Source organism: Garra rufa, chromosome 14, assembly GCF_049309525.1.
Source record: "Garra rufa chromosome 14, GarRuf1.0, whole genome shotgun sequence".
Lineage (NCBI taxonomy): Eukaryota > Metazoa > Chordata > Actinopteri > Cypriniformes > Cyprinidae > Garra > Garra rufa.
Genome location: NC_133374.1, coordinates 32216753 through 32221655, shown reverse-complemented (window position 1 = coordinate 32221655; position 4903 = coordinate 32216753).

Here is a 4903-nt window from a genome sequence, read left to right as displayed (position 1 = left end):
GATATCACGTTGGGAGCTGCGCGTTTCGTTATGGCCGAGGATGGATCGAAATTCGACTAATTTTAAGGACTCAGCTTAACGTGCGACAGGCAAACGGGTCGGATGAACTGAACAAGGAAGGGAAGTTTAATTTTCTTACATGGACCGCAGTGAGTATATGGATTGCTGAACTGTTCATCAGATGAATTCTGAAAGGACAAATTTGCCTTGGATTTGTACTTAAACTTGCAATGAACACTGGCGTACATTTTACTGAATATTAATCGATTTCACATTTAAATGTTGATATTTCAATAAGGTATTGAGTTTGCATCTTGTGCTTGACTATTGCATTGATTGTACACCGAATGTAATCGTCATTTTGTTTTGTTTTTCAAGTGTAAATATAAAGGGAAATGTCGAAGTCAGACGCAGGTGTAGATCTAAATAAGCAGAATGATGATTGTGTTGAAACTCAAAGTGAAAGTGTACGTCGTTCAAAACGCGCTCCCGTACCTACTGAAAAAAATGCAATGCAAGCATATCAACAAGAAGAATCACAGAAAAGGGAGAAAAGGATTACTCATTTGTATGATAGGTGGAAGGTTGAGGCCCGTAGAGCTCGTGAACGCCTTAAAACTGATATTACAGTGACCCAATTAGCTATGATAATTGATGATTTGGAGGCAGCAAAAAATAATGTTGTAAGTGTGTACGATGACTTTAGAAAGCGTGTACCACTTACTATGGAAATGAGACGAAAAATTGACGCGTGTGAAGCGGTCACCATTGACATTATTAAAATCATTCATGAAAGGATATCGGGTGTTGATGGAGAGTTCGACGCTGAAAAGGAAAAGGGTCGTCTTCGAACATTGTTAGATCATAAGCATGCACACTCGATTTTTGGGTCAACTGTTTCATGTGTCAGTCAAGGGACTAGCAGCCATTCTAGCCAATGCTCTATTATTTCAAGTTTGGCAGCTAAACGAGTAGATGCTGCTGCAGATTTGGCGGCTAAGCAAGCTATTTATGATTCTTTATTAGAAGAAACAAGACATAAGGAAAGGATACAACAGTTGGAAGAGCAGCATAAAAAGGCTATTGAGGCTAAAGTGAAAGAATTGGAGCGCGTACAAGTACAAAAGGACGTAAAAGCTGCGCAAGCTAAGTTAGAGATTTACGATAAAGAGATTGCTAAAGAAACTATGTCATCTTTAGAATGTGCCAAGGTAAAAGGGAAGCAAGATGGCCCTTTAGTAAGTCTTGAAAGGAAGCAAGATGCATCTCAGAAATTACCTCAAGCGACTCTAAACTATACAGCATCCCAAACTCAAGTAGCTTCTGGGATGCCCATTTCAGCTTCAGTCTTTCAAGATAGTCTTGCCCTGAGTCGGTTGCCAGTACCGGAACCTTCCATTTTTACAGGAGACCCTATTCGATTCATTGAGTGGAAAATTTTCATTCATTGCACTTATTGAAGGAAAATGTATTTCGTCTGCTGAAAAACTGTTCTATCTTAAAAGATATGTGAGCGGCCCTGTTAGTAAAGCTTTGGAGGGCATTTTTTTAGGACCGATGATGAAGCCTATTTCGATGCCTGGGAGAGACTGAATGGTCGCTATGGTCAGCCATTTGCCATTCAAATGGCTTTTAGAGAGAAATTTGCTAATTGGCCAAAAATTAATTCAAAGGATGCTACAGGTCTTCGAGAATTCTCTGACTTTCTTAGTACATGTGAAAATGCCATGCCTCATGTCAAAGGCCTCCAGATTCTGAATGATTATCAAGAAAACCAAAAACTGGTTCAGAAGTTACCCGACTGGGCAGCCAGTCGATGGAATCGACAAGTCACGCAAGCTTGGAGTCAAAATCAAGAGTTCCCAGACTTTAAGGAGTTTTGTGCATTTGTGTCAGCTGAGGCAGATACTGCTTGCAATCCGGTAACTTCCTTTCAAGCTCTCCATGCTTTGAGTCCTGTTGCTGACAAACCCACTTTGAAGGAGATTAAAAGGAATAAGGCTCGAGTTAACACACAAATGAAATGTGAAACTCAGAAATCATTTAAACCAGTGATTAGAGCTCCTTGTTTGTTGTGCCAACAAGGTAATCATCAGCTCAGTAACTGTTCTGACTTCTGTAGTAAATCATTGGAGGAACGGCGAAGATTTGTTCAAGAGCAAAAACTTTGTTATGGGTGTTTAAAAACAGGACATATTGCAAGTGAATGTCGTTATCGCCTTGCATGTGATGTTTGTAAAAGAAAGCATCCTACATGTCTGCATGATGTCAACTTTGTAAGAAAAATGACCTATGACTGAATCTTCTTTCCGAAGTATTTCTAGTAACAGCATGAATGCAGTAACTTTGAGTGTGGCGAGTGAAGGGCAAACTGTAAGCACGTCGATGATTTTGCCCGTATGGATATCAACCAAGGAGAATCCTAATTGTGAAAAACTTGTGTATGCGCTGCTTGATTCCCAAAGCGATACCACCTTCGTCGATCAAGAAATAAGTAATTTCCTAGGGGCACAATCCAGTCCAGTAAAACTGAAACTAACTACTATGCTTGGTAAAGATACGATTGTACAAAGTGAGAGAGTATTAGGGTTGCAAGTGCGAGCGTATGAGTCTGGTAGCTTTGTAGATCTTCCTCCTGCTTACTTTAAAATTTTTAAAGCTTTAAAATTTTTTGACATCACTTCCTGTTTGTCCTAGCGCGCACCTTGAGTTGAAGCTCCGTCGAGTCAAATTACTATTTTCTATTTTTAAACCTAAAAACAATTCTATACACCATCGTTCTTGTTTTTCATAACATGTGAATATACCCGTCGTGTGGTACAACAAAAACAATCGGAACGCCTTGTTATCATTAGTTTTTATTTTTGCTTTCCCCGAGTCTGCTACTAAGCTAGCTTATTAGCCAGCGTGGTCGCGGCTAATCTTGCATACATCGTTTATTCTCTATTCACAAACACTTAAACTGCTTACTCACTGTTACTTGCTTTAATGGCGAATTTGTGTCTACCTTTGAGTGCAGGTGAAGACACGTTCGAGCTGCACTCGGTTCTGATGGAGCTGGAGGCAGTGGAGAAGCAGATCCAGGAGCTCCAGGCAAGACAGATTCAGCTGCGAATCCGAAAGGATGCTCTGGAATCTGTCCGGGTAAGTGTACAGCTCGATCCTAACACTCCCATAACCTCTACTCCGTGTGATTCTCTGCACAGATCCGCCGCACCCAGGACGCGATCCTCCCAGATGTCGTTCACTCCGGCGCCGGGACACCACGGACCCTGGGTGCAGCAGCAGAGGAAAGCGCGAGCCAAACCCCGAGCCAGGACCTCTCCCCCTCCGCCGCCCCCGGTCTTCGAGATCTCCACCCGGAACCGCTTCGCTCCCCTCCGCGAGACGGAACGCGACGCTGTGATCGTCGGAGACTCCATCGTCCGGTACGTTCGTGCTAACTTAGCTAACGGTAAAGTGCACACTCGCTGTTTCTCTGGTGCTCGCGTTGTTGATGTCTCTTCACAGATACCTGCCATCCTGAAGGACGATGTGAGCGTCGGCGCGATCGTCCTGCACGCAGGGGTGAACAACGTCAAGCTGCGGCAGACGGAGGTCCTGAAGAGGGATTTCGGGAGCCTGATCGAGACGGTTCGCAGCACAGCGCCCGCGACGAGAATCATCGTGTCAGGACCGCTTCCCACGTATCGACGTGGACACGAAAGGTTCAGTAGACTTTTTGCTCTAAATGAATGGTTGTTGTCATGGTGTAAAGAACAGAAACTGCTCTTTGTCAATAATTGGAATCTTTTCTGGGAGCGTCCTAGGCTTTACCGCGCTGATGGCCTGCACCCCAGCAGAGTCGGAGCAGAACTCCTGTCGGACAACATCTCCAGGACGCTGCGCTCCATTTGACTAGTAAGCAATTCTTCAAATAGTTGCGTTGATGGCTTTTGTTATGCACATTTAAACGATAGTATTGGTGCTGTCCAATCTTTAAAGACTGTGTCTGTTCCTCGAATAGTGAGGTCAAAACAAAAATTTAATGCAGGATCTAGAACAAATCTAATCGTGATTAGACCAAAAAAATGCACAATAAATGAACAAAATCAATTTTTAAAGCTTGGGCTCCTAAACATTAGATCACTCGCACCCAAAGCACTTATTGTAAATGAAATAATCACAGATAACAGTTTTGATGTACTCTGCTTGACTGAAACTTGGCTAAAACCAAACGATTATATTGGTCTTAATGAGTCTACTCCACCAAACTACTGTTATAAGCATGAGCCTCGTCAGATTGGTCGTGGCGGTGGTGTTGCAACAATTTATAGTGATATTTTCAATGTTACCCAGAAAACAGGGTACAGGTTTAATTCATTTGAAGTACTCCTACTCAATGTTACTCTGTCAGATATGCAAAATAAATCTCTCCTATCTCTTGCTCTGGCTACTGTGTATAGACCTCCAGGGCCGTATACAGAATTCCTAAAAGAATTTGCAGATTTCCTTTCTGACCTATTGGTTAATTTTGATAAAGCATTAATTGCTGGGGATTTTAACATTCATGTTGATAATACAAATGATCCGTTAGGACTTGCGTTTAATGACCTGTTAAACTCTTTTGGAGTCAAACAAAACATCACTGGGCCCACTCATCGTTTTAATCATACACTAGATTTAATTATATCGCACGGACTTGATCTTACTGATATAGATATCATACCTCAAAGTGATGATGTTACCGATCATTTCCTCGTATCGTGCATGCTGCGTATCACTGATGTTAACTATATAGCTCCGCACTATCGTCTGGGCAGAACTATTGTTCCTGCTACCAAAGATAGATTCACAAATAACCTGCCTGATTTATCTCAACTGCTCTGTGCACCCATAAATAAACATGAACTAGACAAAATGA